This window comes from Ictalurus punctatus, unplaced genomic scaffold, assembly GCF_001660625.3.
Source record: "Ictalurus punctatus breed USDA103 unplaced genomic scaffold, Coco_2.0 Super-Scaffold_100056, whole genome shotgun sequence".
Classification (NCBI taxonomy): domain Eukaryota; kingdom Metazoa; phylum Chordata; class Actinopteri; order Siluriformes; family Ictaluridae; genus Ictalurus; species Ictalurus punctatus.
The window spans coordinates 879,978-899,553 of record NW_026521088.1 but is presented as its reverse complement, the minus strand read 5'-3'; the positions used below and the strand labels follow the sequence as shown (position 1 = coordinate 899,553).

The 19,576-nt window shown below is 45.9% G+C and overlaps 5 non-coding genes across 5 annotated transcripts; 2 read left to right on the top strand and 3 right to left on the bottom strand.

Annotated features, from left to right (window-relative positions):
- Positions 1-10,614: 10,614 nt before the first annotated feature.
- Positions 10,615-10,687, bottom strand: trnav-aac (transfer RNA valine (anticodon AAC)). Its single transcript has one exon. It is a non-coding gene; the product is annotated as a tRNA-Val (tRNA).
- A 2,717-nt stretch (positions 10,688-13,404) lies between these two features.
- Positions 13,405-13,477, bottom strand: trnav-aac (transfer RNA valine (anticodon AAC)). Its single transcript has one exon. It is a non-coding gene; the product is annotated as a tRNA-Val (tRNA).
- A 96-nt stretch (positions 13,478-13,573) lies between these two features.
- trnag-ucc (transfer RNA glycine (anticodon UCC)) lies at positions 13,574-13,645 on the top strand. Its single transcript has one exon. It is a non-coding gene; the product is annotated as a tRNA-Gly (tRNA).
- A 3,906-nt stretch (positions 13,646-17,551) lies between these two features.
- On the bottom strand, positions 17,552-17,624 carry trnav-aac (transfer RNA valine (anticodon AAC)). Its single transcript has one exon. It is a non-coding gene; the product is annotated as a tRNA-Val (tRNA).
- Positions 17,625-17,720: 96 nt separating this feature from the next.
- On the top strand, positions 17,721-17,792 carry trnag-ucc (transfer RNA glycine (anticodon UCC)). The gene has a single exon. It is a non-coding gene; the product is annotated as a tRNA-Gly (tRNA).
- Positions 17,793-19,576: the final 1,784 nt, after the last annotated feature.

Sequence of the window (19,576 nt, the reverse complement as noted above, 5' to 3'; positions counted from 1 at the left end):
TCAAGTTGAGGGTGCGTTTGCTTTGCGTTTTCCCGCTTGGAGGTGGGGAATTACAAGTCGCAACCTCTTCTCAAGCGCATCATTACTCTTGTCTTCTTGATGAAGGAAAGAGCCAGGCTTCCACATTCAGTGGAAAAGCAGAGACTGCCCGTGATTTTGCAAGCAGCTGTTATCTGCCTTGCTACAAAAGCTCAATGGAAGGGAAACCGCTCCCAGCCTTTTTCGGGCGTAGACCTCTTGCTGATAGGTGAACTTGGCGACCGGTACTTTATGGAAAATTTTCCAGTCACGCACAGAGTCTTATTGAGCAACGAAAGAGCCAGGCTTCCATTTTCTGTGGAAAACCAGAGGCTCCCTTTCATTTTGTAAGCAAATGTTAACTGTTTTGCTACGAAAGCACAAAAGAAGGAAATCTGCTCTGTCCAAGGTGTCGCTTTGCGGCTGTTCCTGGAGGACCTGATCCTACAGTGATGAGTGTTAGGCAAACGTGATAACCACCACACTACAGAAACCATGACAGAGCTGCGCTTTGGCTCTTGCCTATGGTCTGCTGATGAGAAGAGCACATACTTAAACTTTTGTTCAGCAGAGTTGAATTGCCTAGCATGGCATTGGTGGTATAGAGGTGAGCATAGCTGCCTTCCAAGTAGTTGACCTGCCTTTGATTCCTGGCCAATGCACGGATTGTAACTCGGAGCTTCTGGGGCTACTTTATGGTAGTTGGCACAAAAGGAAGGAATCACCTACCTGAAAGTAAATGGGTCAACAGAATGTGCCATAGGCTTCTCTGCAGGCCTCCCACAACTCTTTCTGCTTCCCACTTGAATTCTTAGTGCTTCTTTGCTGTTTGTAAACACAGCATTATCCAACAGGGCACGTTTGACCCGTGAACAGGGGCGAAAATGTTAGAAAATGCCGTCTCTCCGTGTCTGTCTTTTGTTAGCGACAAGCTAGCATGCAAACTGTGATGAGAGGTGTACATTTCCCACAATCAGCCATCTATATAGTCAATGTTTTATATTTAATAAGCAAATATGTCTATATGCTGATTGGTCTTAAGCAGCGTTGTCCAATCTTCAGCTTTTCGTTCCAATCTAGCAGGAGGCACACCTGATTCCAATTGTTGGATCCGCTGATCTTGGCTTTCAATAGACTAAAGTGTGGCTTCTGCTTGGTTAGAATGACAACCTGCAAAGACACTAGCCCAATCTGGAGAAGACTGGACAACCCTTATCTAATGCAAATAAAGACCGAGGTCAGAGCCACTTTGTGAGTTCTGAATCCGTCATGCCGACTCGACGTCACTCGATGAACAGGGAAGGAACTGGTAGATGAGAAGACTTCCCACTGTTGACGAATGGCGATTTCAAGTTGAGGGTGCGTTTGCTTTGCGTTTTCCCGCTTGGAGGTGGGGAATTACAAGTCGCAACCTCTTCTCAAGCGCATCATTACTCTTGTCTTCTTGATGAAGGAAAGAGCCAGGCTTCCATTTTCTGTGGAAAACCAGAGACTCCCTTTCATTTTGTAAGCAAATGTTAACTGCTTTGCTACGAAAGCACAAAAGAAGGAAATCTGCTCTGTCCAAGGTGTCGCTTTCCAGCTGTTCCTGGAGGACCTGATCCTACAGTGATGAGTGTTAGGCAAACGTGATAACCACCACACTACAGAAACCATGACAGAGCTGCGCTTCGGCTCTTGCCTATGGTCTGCTGATGAGAAGAGCACATACTTAAACTTTTGTTCAGCAGAGTTGAATTTCCTAGCATGGCATTGGTGGTATAGAGGTGAGCATAGCTGCCTTCCAAGTAGTTGACCTGCCTTTGATTCCTGGCCAATGCACGGATTGTAACTCGGAGCTTCTGGAGCTACTTTATGGTAGTTGGCACAAAAGGAAGGAATCACCTACCTGAAAGTAAATGGGTCAACAGAATGTGCCATAGGCTTCTCTGCAGGCCTCCCACAACTCTTTCTGCTTCCCACTTGAATTCTTAGTGCTTCTTTGCTGTTTGTAAACACAGCATTATCCAACAGGGCACGTTTGACCCGTGAACAGGGGCGAAAATGTTAGAAAATGCCGTCTCTCCGTGTCTGTCTTTTGTTAGCGACAAGCTAGCATGCAAACTGTGATGAGAGGTGTACATTTTCCACAATCAGCCATCTATATAGTCAATGTTTTATATTTAATAAGCAAATATGTCTATATGCTGATTGGTCTTAAGCAGCGTTGTCCAATCGTCAGCTTTTCGTTCCAATCTAGCAGGAGGCACACCTGATTCCAATTGTTGGATCCGCTGATCTTGGCTTTCAATAGACTAAAGTGTGGCTTCTGCTTGGTTAGAATGACAACCTGCAAAGACACTAGCCCAATCTGGAGAAGACTGGACAACCCTTATCTAATGCAAATAAAGACCGAGGTCAGAGCCACTTTGTGAGTTCTGAATCCGTCATGCCGACTCGACGTCACTCGATGAACAGGGAAGGAACTGGTAGATGAGAAGACTTCCCACTGTTGACGAATGGCGATTTCAAGTTGAGGGTGCGTTTGCTTTGCGTTTTCCCGCTTGGAGGTGGGGAATTACAAGTCGCAACCTCTTCTCAAGCGCATCATTACTCTTGTCTTCTTGATGAAGGAAAGAGCCAGGCTTCCATTTTCTGTGGAAAACCAGAGACTCCCTTTCATTTTGTAAGCAAATGTTAACTGCTTTGCTACGAAAGCACAAAAGAAGGAAATCTGCTCTGTCCAAGGTGTCGCTTTCCAGCTGTTCCTGGAGGACCTGATCCTACAGTGATGAGTGTTAGGCAAACGTGATAACCACCACACTACAGAAACCATGACAGAGCTGCGCTTCGGCTCTTGCCTATGGTCTGCTGATGAGAAGAGCACATACTTAAACTTTTGTTCAGCAGAGTTGAATTTCCTAGCATGGCATTGGTGGTATAGAGGTGAGCATAGCTGCCTTCCAAGTAGTTGACCTGCCTTTGATTCCTGGCCAATGCACGGATTGTAACTCGGAGCTTCTGGAGCTACTTTATGGTAGTTGGCACAAAAGGAAGGAATCACCTACCTGAAAGTAAATGGGTCAACAGAATGTGCCATAGGCTTCTCTGCAGGCCTCCCACAACTCTTTCTGCTTCCCACTTGAATTCTTAGTGCTTCTTTGCTGTTTGTAAACACAGCATTATCCAACAGGGCACGTTTGACCCGTGAACAGGGGCGAAAATGTTAGAAAATGCCGTCTCTCCGTGTCTGTCTTTTGTTAGCGACAAGCTAGCATGCAAACTGTGATGAGAGGTGTACATTTTCCACAATCAGCCATCTATATAGTCAATGTTTTATATTTAATAAGCAAATATGTCTATATGCTGATTGGTCTTAAGCAGCGTTGTCCAATCGTCAGCTTTTCGTTCCAATCTAGCAGGAGGCACACCTGATTCCAATTGTTGGATCCGCTGATCTTGGCTTTCAATAGACTAAAGTGTGGCTTCTGCTTGGTTAGAATGACAACCTGCAAAGACACTAGCCCAATCTGGAGAAGACTGGACAACCCTTATCTAATGCAAATAAAGACCGAGGTCAGAGCCACTTTGTGAGTTCTGAATCCGTCATGCCGACTCGACGTCACTCGATGAACAGGGAAGGAACTGGTAGATGAGAAGACTTCCCACTGTTGACGAATGGCGATTTCAAGTTGAGGGTGCGTTTGCTTTGCGTTTTCCCGCTTGGAGGTGGGGAATTACAAGTCGCAACCTCTTCTCAAGCGCATCATTACTCTTGTCTTCTTGATGAAGGAAAGAGCCAGGCTTCCATTTTCTGTGGAAAACCAGAGACTCCCTTTCATTTTGTAAGCAAATGTTAACTGCTTTGCTACGAAAGCACAAAAGAAGGAAATCTGCTCTGTCCAAGGTGTCGCTTTCCAGCTGTTCCTGGAGGACCTGATCCTACAGTGATGAGTGTTAGGCAAACGTGATAACCACCACACTACAGAAACCATGACAGAGCTGCGCTTCGGCTCTTGCCTATGGTCTGCTGATGAGAAGAGCACATACTTAAACTTTTGTTCAGCAGAGTTGAATTTCCTAGCATGGCATTGGTGGTATAGAGGTGAGCATAGCTGCCTTCCAAGTAGTTGACCTGCCTTTGATTCCTGGCCAATGCACGGATTGTAACTCGGAGCTTCTGGAGCTACTTTATGGTAGTTGGCACAAAAGGAAGGAATCACCTACCTGAAAGTAAATGGGTCAACAGAATGTGCCATAGGCTTCTCTGCAGGCCTCCCACAACTCTTTCTGCTTCCCACTTGAATTCTTAGTGCTTCTTTGCTGTTTGTAAACACAGCATTATCCAACAGGGCACGTTTGACCCGTGAACAGGGGCGAAAATGTTAGAAAATGCCGTCTCTCCGTGTCTGTCTTTTGTTAGCGACAAGCTAGCATGCAAACTGTGATGAGAGGTGTACATTTTCCACAATCAGCCATCTATATAGTCAATGTTTTATATTTAATAAGCAAATATGTCTATATGCTGATTGGTCTTAAGCAGCGTTGTCCAATCGTCAGCTTTTCGTTCCAATCTAGCAGGAGGCACACCTGATTCCAATTGTTGGATCCGCTGATCTTGGCTTTCAATAGACTAAAGTGTGGCTTCTGCTTGGTTAGAATGACAACCTGCAAAGACACTAGCCCAATCTGGAGAAGACTGGACAACCCTTATCTAATGCAAATAAAGACCGAGGTCAGAGCCACTTTGTGAGTTCTGAATCCGTCATGCCGACTCGACGTCACTCGATGAACAGGGAAGGAACTGGTAGATGAGAAGACTTCCCACTGTTGACGAATGGCGATTTCAAGTTGAGGGTGCGTTTGCTTTGCGTTTTCCCGCTTGGAGGTGGGGAATTACAAGTCGCAACCTCTTCTCAAGCGCATCATTACTCTTGTCTTCTTGATGAAGGAAAGAGCCAGGCTTCCACATTCAGTGGAAAAGCAGAGACTGCCCGTGATTTTGCAAGCAGCTGTTATCTGCCTTGCTACAAAAGCTCAATGGAAGGGAAACCGCTCCCAGCCTTTTTCGGGCGTAGACCTCTTGCTGATAGGTGAACTTGGCGACCAGTACTTTATGGAAAATTTTCCAGTCACGCACAGAGTCTTATTGAGCAACGAAAGAGCCAGGCTTCCACTTTCTGTGGAAAACCAGAGACTCCCTTCATTTTGTAAGCAAATGTTAACTGCTTTGCTACGAAAGCACAAAAGAAGGAAATCTGCTCTGTCCAAGGTGTCGCTTTCCGGCTGTTCCTGGAGGAGCTGATCCTACAGTGATGAGTGTTAGGCAAACGTGATAACCACCACACTACAGAAACCATGACAGAGCTGCGCTTTGGCTCTTGCCTATGGTCTGCTGATGAGAAGAGCACATACTTAAACTTTTGTTCAGCAGAGTTGAATTACCTAGCATGGCATTGGTGGTATAGAGGTGAGCATAGCTGCCTTCCAAGTAGTTGACCTGCCTTTGATTCCTGGCCAATGCACGGATTGTAACTCGGAGCTTCTGGGGCTACTTTATGGTAGTTGGCACAAAAGGAAGGAATCACCTACCTGAAAGTAAATGGGTCAACAGAATGTGCCATAGGCTTCTCTGCAGGCCTCCCACAACTCTTTCTGCTTCCCACTTGAATTCTTAGTGCTTCTTTGCTGTTTGTAAACACAGCATTATCCAACAGGGCACGTTTGACCCGTGAACAGGGGCGAAAATTTTAGAAAATGCCGTCTCTCCGTGTCTGTCTTTTGTTAGCGACAAGCTAGCATGCAAACTGTGATGAGAGGTGTACATTTTCCACAATCAGCCATCTATATAGTCAATGTTTTATATTTAATAAGCAAATATGTCTATATGCTGATTGGTCTTAAGCAGCGTTGTCCAATCTTCAGCTTTTCGTTCCAATCTAGCAAGAGGCACACCTGATTCCAATTGTTGGATCCGCTGATCTTGGCTTTCAATAGACTAAAGTGTGGCTTCTGCTTGGTTAGAATGACAACCTGCAACCACACTGGCCCATTCTGGAGAAGACTGGACAACCCTGATCTAAAGCAAATAAAGACCGAGGTCAGAGCCACTTTGTGAGTTCTGAATCCGTCATGCCGACTCGACGTCACTCGATGAACAGGGAAGGAACTGGTAGATGAGAAGACTTCCCACTGTTGACGAATGGCGATTTCAAGTTGAGGGTGCGTTTGCTTTGCGTTTTCCCGCTTGGAGGTGGGGAATTACAAGTCGCAACCTCTTGTCAAGCGCATCATTACTCTTGTCTTCTTGATGAAGGAAAGAGCCAGGCTTCCATTTTCTGTGGAAAACCAGAGACTCCCTTTCATTTTGTAAGCAAATGTTAACTGCTTTGCTACGAAAGCACAAAAGAAGGAAATCTGCTCTGTCCAAGGTGTCGCTTTCCAGCTGTTCCTGGAGGACCTGATCCTACAGTGATGAGTGTTAGGCAAACGTGATAACCACCACACTACAGAAACCATGACAGAGCTGCGCTTCGGCTCTTGCCTATGGTCTGCTGATGAGAAGAGCACATACTTAAACTTTTGTTCAGCAGAGTTGAATTTCCTAGCATGGCATTGGTGGTATAGAGGTGAGCATAGCTGCCTTCCAAGTAGTTGACCTGCCTTTGATTCCTGGCCAATGCACGGATTGTAACTCGGAGCTTCTGGAGCTACTTTATGGTAGTTGGCACAAAAGGAAGGAATCACCTACCTGAAAGTAAATGGGTCAACAGAATGTGCCATAGGCTTCTCTGCAGGCCTCCCACAACTCTTTCTGCTTCCCACTTGAATTCTTAGTGCTTCTTTGCTGTTTGTAAACACAGCATTATCCAACAGGGCACGTTTGACCCGTGAACAGGGGCGAAAATGTTAGAAAATGCCGTCTCTCCGTGTCTGTCTTTTGTTAGCGACAAGCTAGCATGCAAACTGTGATGAGAGGTGTACATTTTCCACAATCAGCCATCTATATAGTCAATGTTTTATATTTAATAAGCAAATATGTCTATATGCTGATTGGTCTTAAGCAGCGTTGTCCAATCGTCAGCTTTTCGTTCCAATCTAGCAGGAGGCACACCTGATTCCAATTGTTGGATCCGCTGATCTTGGCTTTCAATAGACTAAAGTGTGGCTTCTGCTTGGTTAGAATGACAACCTGCAAAGACACTAGCCCAATCTGGAGAAGACTGGACAACCCTTATCTAATGCAAATAAAGACCGAGGTCAGAGCCACTTTGTGAGTTCTGAATCCGTCATGCCGACTCGACGTCACTCGATGAACAGGGAAGGAACTGGTAGATGAGAAGACTTCCCACTGTTGACGAATGGCGATTTCAAGTTGAGGGTGCGTTTGCTTTGCGTTTTCCCGCTTGGAGGTGGGGAATTACAAGTCGCAACCTCTTCTCAAGCGCATCATTACTCTTGTCTTCTTGATGAAGGAAAGAGCCAGGCTTCCACATTCAGTGGAAAAGCAGAGACTGCCCGTGATTTTGCAAGCAGCTGTTATCTGCCTTGCTACAAAAGCTCAATGGAAGGGAAACCGCTCCCAGCCTTTTTCGGGCGTAGACCTCTTGCTGATAGGTGAACTTGGCGACCGGTACTTTATGGAAAATTTTCCAGTCACGCACAGAGTCTTATTGAGCAACGAAAGAGCCAGGCTTCCACTTTCTGTGGAAAACCAGAGACTCCCTTTCATTTTGTAAGCAAATGTTAACTGCTTTGCTATGAAAGCACAAAAGAAGGAAATCTGCTCTGTCCAAGGTGTCGCTTTGCGGCTGTTCCTGGAGGACCTGATCCTACAGTGATGAGTGTTAGGCAAACGTGATAACCACCACACTACAGAAACCATGACAGAGCTGCGCTTCGGCTCTTGCCTATGGTCTGCTGATGAGAAGAGCACGTACTTAAACTTTTGTTCAGCAGAGTTGAATTACCTAGCATGGCATTGGTGGTATAGAGGTGAGCATAGCTGCCTTCCAAGTAGTTGACCTGCCTTTGATTCCTGGCCAATGCACGGATTGTAACTCGGAGCTTCTGGAGCTACTTTATGGTAGTTGGCACAAAAGGAAGGAATCACCTACCTGAAAGTAAATGGGTCAACAGAATGTGCCATAGGCTTCTCTGCAGGCCTCCCACAACTCTTTCTGCTTCCCACTTGAATTCTTAGTGCTTCTTTGCTGTTTGTAAACACAGCATTATCCAACAGGGCACGTTTGACCCGTGAACAGGGGCGAAAATTTTAGAAAATGCCGTCTCTCCGTGTCTGTCTTTTGTTAGCGACAAGCTAGCATGCAAACTGTGATGAGAGGTGTACATTTTCCACAATCAGCCATCTATATAGTCAATGTTTTATATTTAATAAGCAAATATGTCTATATGCTGATTGGTCTTAAGCAGCGTTGTCCAATCTTCAGCTTTTCGTTCCAATCTAGCAGGAGGCACACCTGATTCCAATTGTTGGATCCGCTGATCTTGGCTTTCAATAGACTAAAGTGTGGCTTCTGCTTGGTTAGAATGACAACCTGCAAAGACACTAGCCCAATCTGGAGAAGACTGGACAACCCTTATCTAATGCAAATAAAGACCGAGGTCAGAGCCACTTTGTGAGTTCTGAATCCGTCATGCCGACTCGACGTCACTCGATGAACAGGGAAGGAACTGGTAGATGAGAAGACTTCCCACTGTTGACGAATGGCGATTTCAAGTTGAGGGTGCGTTTGCTTTGCGTTTTCCCGCTTGGAGGTGGGGAATTACAAGTCGCAACCTCTTCTCAAGCGCATCATTACTCTTGTCTTCTTGATGAAGGAAAGAGCCAGGCTTCCACATTCAGTGGAAAAGCAGAGACTGCCCGTGATTTTGCAAGCAGCTGTTATCTGCCTTGCTACAAAAGCTCAATGGAAGGGAAACCGCTCCCAGCCTTTTTCGGGCGTAGACCTCTTGCTGATAGGTGAACTTGGCGACCGGTACTTTATGGAAAATTTTCCAGTCACGCACAGAGTCTTATTGAGCAACGAAAGAGCCAGGCTTCCACTTTCTGTGGAAAACCAGAGACTCCCTTTCATTTTGTAAGCAAATGTTAACTGCTTTGCTATGAAAGCACAAAAGAAGGAAATCTGCTCTGTCCAAGGTGTCGCTTTGCGGCTGTTCCTGGAGGACCTGATCCTACAGTGATGAGTGTTAGGCAAACGTGATAACCACCACACTACAGAAACCATGACAGAGCTGCGCTTCGGCTCTTGCCTATGGTCTGCTGATGAGAAGAGCACATACTTAAACTTTTGTTCAGCAGAGTTGAATTGCCTAGCATGGCATTGGTGGTATAGAGGTGAGCATAGCTGCCTTCCAAGTAGTTGACCTGCCTTTGATTCCTGGCCAATGCACGGATTGTAACTCGGAGCTTCTGGGGCTACTTTATGGTAGTTGGCACAAAAGGAAGGAATCACCTACCTGAAAGTAAATGGGTCAACAGAATGTGCCATAGGCTTCTCTGCAGGCCTCCCACAACTCTTTCTGCTTCCCACTTGAATTCTTAGTGCTTCTTTGCTGTTTGTAAACACAGCATTATCCAACAGGGCACGTTTGACCCGTGAACAGGGGCGAAAATGTTAGAAAATGCCGTCTCTCCGTGTCTGTCTTTTGTTAGCGACAAGCTAGCATGCAAACTGTGATGAGAGGTGTACATTTCCCACAATCAGCCATCTATATAGTCAATGTTTTATATTTAATAAGCAAATATGTCTATATGCTGATTGGTCTTAAGCAGCGTTGTCCAATCTTCAGCTTTTCGTTCCAATCTAGCAGGAGGCACACCTGATTCCAATTGTTGGATCCGCTGATCTTGGCTTTCAATAGACTAAAGTGTGGCTTCTGCTTGGTTAGAATGACAACCTACAACCACACTGGCCCATTCTGGAGAAGACTGGACAACCCTGATCTAAAGCAAATAAAGACCGAGGTCAGTGCCACTTTGTGAGTTCTGAATCCGTCATGCCGACTCGACGTCACTCGGTGAACAGGGAAGGAACTGGTAGATGAGAAGACTTCCCACTGTTGACGAATGGCGATTTCAAGTTGAGCTTGCGTTTGCTTTGCGTTTTCCCGCTTGGAGTTGGGGAATTACAAGTCGCAACCTCTTCTCAAGCGCATCATTACTCTTGTCTTCTTGATGAAGGAAAGAGCCAGGCTTCCACATTCAGTGGAAAAGCAGAGACTGCCCGTGATTTTGCAAGCAGCTGTTATCTGCCTTGCTACAAAAGCTCAATGGAAGGGAAACCGCTCCCAGCCTTTTTCGGGCGTAGACCTCTTGCTGACAGGTGAACTTGGCGACCAGTACTTTATGGAAAATTTTCCAGTCACGCACAGAGTCTTATTGAGCAACGAAAGAGCCAGGCTTCCACTTTCTGTGGAAAACCAGAGACTCCCTTTCATTTTGTAAGCAAATGTTAACTGCTTTGATACATATGCCCAAAAGAAGGAAATCTGCTCTGTCCAAGGTGTCGCTTTCCGGCTGTTCCTGGAGGAGCTGATTCTACAGTGATGACAACCGGTCAGTTATTAAAGCAAAGTTCAAAATTGCTAGCTTGTTTCTGCCCGGTCTCGAACCAGGGACCTTTTGCGTGTTAGGCAAACGTGATAACCGCTACACTACAGAAACCATGACAAAGGTGTGAGTCGGCGCTTCCCTACAGTCTGCTGATGAGAAGAGCACATACTTAAACTTTTGTTCAGCAGAGTTGAATTGCCTAGCGTGGTATAGAGGTGAGCATAGCTGCCTTCCAAGTAGTTGACCTGCGTTTGATTCCTGGCCAATGCACGGATTGTAACTCGGAGCTTCTGGAGCTACTTTATGGTAGTTGGCACAAAAGGAAGGAATCACCTACCTGAAAGTAAATGGGTCAACAGAATGAGCCATAGGCTTCTCTGCAGGCCTCCCACAACTCTTTCTGCTTCCCACTTGAATTCTTAGTGCTTCTTTGCTGTTTGTAAACACACCATTATCCAACAGGGCACGTTTGACCCGTGAACAGGGGCGAAAATGTTAGAAAATGCCGTCTCTCCGTGTCTGTCTTTTGTTAGCGACAAGCTAGCATGCAAACTGTGATGAGAGGTGTACATTTTCCACAATCAGCCATCTATATAGTCAATGTTTTATATTTAATAAGCAAATATGTCTATATGCTGATTGGTCTTAAGCAGCGTTGTCCAATCTTCAGCTTTTCGTTCCAATCTAGCAGGAGGCACACCTGATTCCAATTGTTGGATCCGCTGATCTTGGCTTTCAATAGACTAAAGTGTGGCTTCTGCTTGGTTAGAATGACAACCTGCAACCACTCTGGCCCATTCTGGAGAAGACTGGACAACCCTTATCTAAAGCAAATAAAGACCGAGGTCAGTGCCACTTTGTGAGTTCTGAATCCGTCATGCCGACTCGACGTCACTCGGTGAACAGGGAAGGAACTGGTAGATGAGAAGACTTCCCACTGTTGACGAATGGCGATTTCAAGTTGAGGGTGCGTTTGCTTTGCGTTTTCCCTCTTGGAGGTGGGGAATTACAAGTCGCAACCTCTTCTCAAGCGCATCATTACTCTTGTCTTCTTGATGAAGGAAAGAGCCAGGCTTCCACATTCAGTGGAAAAGCAGAGACTGCCCGTGATTTTGCAAGCAGCTGTTATCTGCCTTGCTACAAAAGCTCAATGGAAGGGAAACCGCTCCCAGCCTTTTTCGGGCGTAGACCTCTTGCTGATAGGTGAACTTGGCGACCAGTACTTTATGGAAAATTTTCCAGTCACGCACAGAGTCTTATTGAGCAACGAAAGAGCCAGGCTTCCATTTTCTGTGGAAAACCAGAGACTCCCTTTCATTTTGTAAGCAAATGTTAACTGCTTTGCTACGAAAGCACAAAAGAAGGAAATCTGCTCTGTCCAAGGTGTCGCTTTGCGGCTGTTCCTGGAGGACCTGATCCTACAGTGATGAGTGTTAGGCAAACGTGATAACCACCACACTACAGAAACCATGACAGAGCTGCGCTTCGGCTCTTGCCTATGGTCTGCTGATGAGAAGAGCACATACTTAAACTTTTGTTCAGCAGAGTTGAATTGCCTAGCGTGGTATAGAGGTGAGCATAGCTGCCTTCCAAGTAGTTGACCTGCGTTTGATTCCTGGCCAATGCACGGATTGTAACTCGGAGCTTCTGGAGCTACTTTATGGTAGTTGGCACAAAAGGAAGGAATCACCTACCTGAAAGTAAATGGGTCAACAGAATGAGCCATAGGCTTCTCTGCAGGCCTCCCACAACTCTTTCTGCTTCCCACTTGAATTCTTAGTGCTTCTTTGCTGTTTGTAAACACACCATTATCCAACAGGGCACGTTTGACCCGTGAACAGGGGCGAAAATGTTAGAAAATGCCGTCTCTCCGTGTCTGTCTTTTGTTAGCGACAAGCTAGCATGCAAACTGTGATGAGAGGTGTACATTTTCCACAATCAGCCATCTATATAGTCAATGTTTTATATTTAATAAGCAAATATGTCTATATGCTGATTGGTCTTAAGCAGCGTTGTCCAATCTTCAGCTTTTCGTTCCAATCTAGCAGGAGGCACACCTGATTCCAATTGTTGGATCCGCTGATCTTGGCTTTCAATAGACTAAAGTGTGGCTTCTGCTTGGTTAGAATGACAACCTGCAACCACTCTGGCCCATTCTGGAGAAGACTGGACAACCCTTATCTAAAGCAAATAAAGACCGAGGTCAGTGCCACTTTGTGAGTTCTGAATCCGTCATGCCGACTCGACGTCACTCGGTGAACAGGGAAGGAACTGGTAGATGAGAAGACTTCCCACTGTTGACGAATGGCGATTTCAAGTTGAGGGTGCGTTTGCATTGCGTTTTCCGGCTTGGAGGTGGGGAATTACAAGTCGCTACCTCGTGTCAAGCGCATCAGTACTCTTCTCTTCTTGATGAAGGAAAGAGCCAGGCTTCCACATTCAGTGGAAAAGCAGAGACTGCCCGTGATTTTGCAAGCAGCTGTTATCTGCCTTGCTACAAAAGCTCAATGGAAGGGAAACCGCTCCCAGCCTTTTTCGGGCGTAGACCTCTTGCTGATAGGTGAACTTGGCGACCAGTACTTTATGGAAAATTTTCCAGTCACGCACAGAGTCTTATTGAGCAACGAAAGAGCCAGGCTTCCACTTTCTGTGGAAAACCAGAGACTCCCTTTCATTTTGTAAGCAAATGTTAACTGCTTTGCTACGAAAGCACAAAAGAAGGAAATCTGCTCTGTCCAAGGTGTCGCTTTGCGGCTGTTCCTGGAGGACCTGATCCTACAGTGATGACAACCGGTCAGTTATTAAAGCAAAGTTCAAAATTGCTAGCTTGTTTCTGCCCGGTCTCGAACCAGGGACCTTTTGCGTGTTAGGCAAGCGTGATAACCACTACACTACAGAAACCATGACATAGGTGTGAGTTGGCGCTTCCCTACAGTCTGCTGATGAGAAGAGCACATACTTAAACTTTTGTTCAGCAGGGTTGAACTGCCTAGTGTGGCATTGGTGGTATAGAGGTGAGCATAGCTGCTTTCCAAGCAGTTGACCCGGGTTCGATTCCCGGCCAATGCATGGATTCTAACTCGGAGCTGCTTTATGGTAGTTGGCACAAAAAGAAATAATCACCTACCTAAAAATTAATGGGTCAAGAGAATGTGCCATAGGCTTGTCTGCAGGCCTCCCACAACTCTTTCTGCTTCCCACTTGAATTCTTAGTGCTTCTTTGCTGTTTGTAAGCACACCATTATCCAACAGGGCACGTTTGACCCGTGAACAGGGGCGAAAATGTTAGAAAATGCCGTCTCTCCGTGTCTGTCTTTTGTTAGCGACAAGCTAGCATGCAAACTGTGATGAGAGGTGTACATTTTCCACAATCAGCCATCTATATAGTCAATGTTTTATATTTGATAAGCAAATATGTCTATATGCTGATTGGTCTTAAGCAGCGTTGTCCAATCTTCAGCTTTTCGTTCCAATCTAGCAGGAGCCACACCTGATTCCAATTGTTGGATCCGCTGATCTTGGCTTTCAATAGACTAAAGTGTGGCTTCTGCTTGGTTAGAATGACAACCTGCAACCACACTGGCCCATTCTGGAGAAGACTGGACAACCCTGATCTAAAGCAAATAAAGACCGAGGTCAGTGCCACTTTGTGAGTTCTGAATCCGTCATGCCGACTCGACGTCACTCGGTGAACAGGGAAGGAACTGGTAGATGAGAAGACTTCCCACTGTTGACGAATGGCGATTTCAAGTTGAGGGTGCGTTTGCATTGCATTTTCCGGCTTGGAGGTGGGGAATTACAAGTCGCTACCTCGTGTCAAGCGCATCAGTACTCTTGTCTTCTTGATGAAGGAAAGAGCCAGGCTTCCACATTCAGTGGAAAAGCAGAGATTGCCCGTGATTTTGCAAGCAGCTGTTATCTGCCTTGCTACAAAAGCTCAATGGAAGGGAAACCGCTCCCAGCCTTTTTCGGGCGTAGACCTCTTGCTGATAGGTGAACTTGGCGACCAGTACTTTATGGAAAATTTTCCAGTCACGCACAGAGTCTTATTGAGCAACGAAAGAGCCAGGCTTCCACTTTCTGTGGAAAACCAGAGACTCCCTTTCATTTTGTAAGCAAATGTTAACTGCTTTGCTACGAAAGCACAAAAGAAGGAAATCTGCTCTGTCCAAGGTGTCGCTTTGCGGCTGTTCCTGGAGGACCTGATCCTACAGTGATGAGTGTTAGGCAAACGTGATAACCACCACCCTACAGAAACCATGACAGAGCTGCGCTTCGGCTCTTGCCTATGGTCTGCTGATGAGAAGAGCACATACTTAAACTTTTGTTCAGCAGAGTTGAATTGCCTAGCGTGGTATAGAGGTGAGCATAGCTGCCTTCCAAGTAGTTGACCTGCGTTTGATTCCTGGCCAATGCACGGATTGTAACTCGGAGCTTCTGGAGCTACTTTATGGTAGTTGGCACAAAAGGAAGGAATCACCTACCTGAAAGTAAATGGGTCAACAGAATGTGCCATAGGCTTCTCTGCAGGCCTCCCACAACTCTTTCTGCTTCCCACTTGAATTCTTAGTGCTTCTTTGCTGTTTGTAAACACAGCATTATCCAACAGGGCACGTTTGACCCGTGAACAGGGGCGAAAATGTTAGAAAATGCCGTCTCTCCGTGTCTGTCTTTTGTTAGCGACAAGCTAGCATACAAACTGTGATGAGAGGTGTACATTTTCCACAATCAGCCATCTATATAGTCAATGTTTTATATTTAATAAGCAAATATGTCTATATGCTGATTGGTCTTAAGCAGCGTTGTCCAATCTTCAGCTTTTCGTTCCAATCTAGCAGGAGGCACACCTGATTCCAATTGTTGGATCCGCTGATCTTGGCTTTCAATAGACTAAAGTGTGGCTTCTGCTTGGTTAGAATGACAACCTGCAACCACTCTGGCCCATTCTGGAGAAGACTGGACAACCCTTATCTAAAGCAAATAAAGACCGAGGTCAGTGCCACTTTGTGAGTTCTGAATCCGTCATGCCGACTCGACGTCACTCGGTGAACAGGGAAGGAACTGGTAGATGAGAAGACTTCCCACTGTTGACGAATGGCGATTTCAAGTTGAGGGTGCGTTTGCTTTGCGTTTTCCCACTTGGAGGTGGGGAATTACAAGTCGCAACCTCTTCTCAAGCGCATCAGTACTCTTGTCTTCTTGATGAAGGAAAGAGCCAGGCTTCCACATTCAGTGGAAAAGCAGAGACTGCCCGTGATTTTGCAAGCAGCTGTTATCTGCCTTGCTACAAAAGCTCAATGGAAGGGAAACCGCTCCCAGCCTTTTTCGGGCGTAGACCTCTTGCTGATAGGTGAACTTGGCGACCAGTACTTTATGGAAAATTTTCCAGTCACGCACAGAGTCTTATTGAGCAACGAAAGAGCCAGGCTTCCATTTTCTGTGGAAAACCAGAGACTCCCTTTCATTTTGTAAGCAAATGTTAACTGCTTTGCTACGAAAGCACAAAAGAAGGAAATCTGCTCTGTCCAAGGTGTCGCTTTGCGGCTGTTCCTGGAGGACCTGATCCTACAGTGATGAGTGTTAGGCAAACGTGATAACCACCACACTACAGAAACCATGACAGAGCTGCGCTTCGGCTCTTGCCTATGGTCTGCTGATGAGAAGAGCACATACTTAAACTTTTGTTCAGCAGAGTTGAATTGCCTAGCGTGGTATAGAGGTGAGCATAGCTGCCTTCCAAGTAGTTGACCTGCGTTTGATTCCTGGCCAATGCACGGATTGTAACTCGGAGCTTCTGGAGCTACTTTATGGTAGTTGGCACAAAAGGAAGGAATCACCTACCTGAAAGTAAATGGGTCAACAGAATGAGCCATAGGCTTCTCTGCAGGCCTCCCACAACTCTTTCTGCTTCCCACTTGAATTCTTAGTGCTTCTTTGCTGTTTGTAAACACACCATTATCCAACAGGGCACGTTTGACCCGTGAACAGGGGCGAAAATGTTAGAAAATGCCGTCTCTCCGTGTCTGTCTTTTGTTAGCGACAAGCTAGCATGCAAACTGTGATGAGAGGTGTACATTTTCCACAATCAGCCATCTATATAGTCAATGTTTTATATTTAATAAGCAAATATGTCTATATGCTGATTGGTCTTAAGCAGCGTTGTCCAATCTTCAGCTTTTCGTTCCAATCTAGCAGGAGGCACACCTGATTCCAATTGTTGGATCCGCTGATCTTGGCTTTCAATAGACTAAAGTGTGGCTTCTGCTTGGTTAGAATGACAACCTGCAACCACTCTGGCCCATTCTGGAGAAGACTGGACAACCCTTATCTAAAGCAAATAAAGACCGAGGTCAGTGCCACTTTGTGAGTTCTGAATCCGTCATGCCGACTCGACGTCACTCGGTGAACAGGGAAGGAACTGGTAGATGAGAAGACTTCCCACTGTTGACGAATGGCGATTTCAAGTTGAGGGTGCGTTTGCATTGCGTTTTCCGGCTTGGAGGTGGGGAATTACAAGTCGCTACCTCGTGTCAAGCGCATCAGTACTCTTCTCTTCTTGATGAAGGAAAGAGCCAGGCTTCCACATTCAGTGGAAAAGCAGAGACTGCCCGTGATTTTGCAAGCAGCTGTTATCTGCCTTGCTACAAAAGCTCAATGGAAGGGAAACCGCTCCCAGCCTTTTTCGGGCGTAGACCTCTTGCTGATAGGTGAACTTGGCGACCAGTACTTTATGGAAAATTTTCCAGTCACGCACAGAGTCTTATTGAGCAACGAAAGAGCCAGGCTTCCACTTTCTGTGGAAAACCAGAGACTCCCTTTCATTTTGTAAGCAAATGTTAACTGCTTTGCTACGAAAGCACAAAAGAAGGAAATCTGCTCTGTCCAAGGTGTCGCTTTGCGGCTGTTCCTGGAGGACCTGATCCTACAGTGATGACAACCGGTCAGTTATTAAAGCAAAGTTCAAAATTGCTAGCTTGTTTCTGCCCGGTCTCGAACCAGGGACCTTTTGCGTGTTAGGCAAGCGTGATAACCACTACACTACAGAAACCATGACATAGGTGTGAGTTGGCGCTTCCCTACAGTCTGCTGATGAGAAGAGCACATACTTAAACTTTTGTTCAGCAGGGTTGAACTGCCTAGTGTGGCATTGGTGGTAAAGAGGTGAGCATAGCTGCTTTCCAAGCAGTTGACCCGGGTTCGATTCCCGGCCAATGCATGGATTCTAACTCGGAGCTGCTTTATGGTAGTTGGCACAAAAAGAAATAATCACCTACCTAAAAATTAATGGGTCAAGAGAATGTGCCATAGGCTTCTCTGCAGGCCTCCCACAACTCTTTCTGCTTCCCACTTGAATTCTTAGTGCTTCTTTGCTGTTTGTAAGCACACCATTATCCAACAGGGCACGTTTGACCCGTGAACAGGGGCGAAAATGTTAGAAAATGCCGTCTCTCCGTGTCTGTCTTTTGTTAGCGACAAGCTAGCATGCAAACTGTGATGAGAGGTGTACATTTTCCACAATCAGCCATCTATATAGTCAATGTTTTATATTTGATAAGCAAATATGTCTATATGCTGATTGGTCTTAAGCAGCGTTGTCCAATCTTCAGCTTTTCGTTCCAATCTAGCAGGAGCCACACCTGATTCCAATTGTTGGATCCGCTGATCTTGGCTTTCAATAGACTAAAGTGTGGCTTCTGCTTGGTTAGAATGACAACCTGCAACCACACTGGCCCATTCTGGAGAAGACTGGACAACCCTGATGTAAAGCAAATAAAGACCGAGGTCAGTGCCACTTTGTGAGTTCTGAATCCGTCATGCCGACTCGACGTCACTCGGTGAACAGGGAAGGAACTGGTAGATGAGAAGACTTCCCACTGTTGACGAATGGCGATTTCAAGTTGAGGGTGCGTTTGCATTGCATTTTCCGGCTTGGAGGTGGGGAATTACAAGTCGCTACCTCGTGTCAAGCGCATCAGTACTCTTGTCTTCTTGATGAAGGAAAGAGCCAGGCTTCCACATTCAGTGGAAAAGCAGAGATTGCCCGTGATTTTGCAAGCAGCTGTTATCTGCCTTGCTACAAAAGCTCAATGGAAGGGAAACCGCTCCCAGCCTTTTTCGGGCGTAGACCTCTTGCTGATAGGTGAACTTGGCGACCAGTACTTTATGGAAAATTTTCCAGTCACGCACAGAGTCTTATTGAGCAACGAAAGAGCCAGGCTTCCACTTTCTGTGGAAAACCAGAGACTCCCTTTCATTTTGTAAGCAAATGTTAACTGCTTTGCTACGAAAGCACAAAAGAAGGAAATCTGCTCTGTCCAAGGTGTCGCTTTGCGGCTGTTCCTGGAGGACCTGATCCTACAGTGATGAGTGTTAGGCAAACGTGATAACCACCACCCTACAGAAACCATGACAGAGCTGCGCTTCGGCTCTTGCCTATGGTCTGCTGATGAGAAGAGCACATACTTAAACTTTTGTTCAGCAGAGTTGAATTGCCTAGCGTGGTATAGAGGTGAGCATAGCTGCCTTCCAAGTAGTTGACCTGCGTTTGATTCCTGGCCAATGCACGGATTGTAACTCGGAGCTTCTGGAGCTACTTTATGGTAGTTGGCACAAAAGGAAGGAATCACCTACCTGAAAGTAAATGGGTCAACAGAATGTGCCATAGGCTTCTCTGCAGGCCTCCCACAACTCTTTCTGCTTCCCACTTGAATTCTTAGTGCTTCTTTGCTGTTTGTAAACACAGCATTATCCAACAGGGCACGTTTGACCCGTGAACAGGGGCGAAAATGTTAGAAAATGCCGTCTCTCCGTGTCTGTCTTTTGTTAGCGACAAGCTAGCATACAAACTGTGATGAGAGGTGTACATTTTCCACAATCAGCCATCTATATAGTCAATGTTTTATATTTAATAAGCAAATATGTCTATATGCTGATTGGTCTTAAGCAGCGTTGTCCAATCTTCAGCTTTTCGTTCCAATCTAGCAGGAGGCACACCTGATT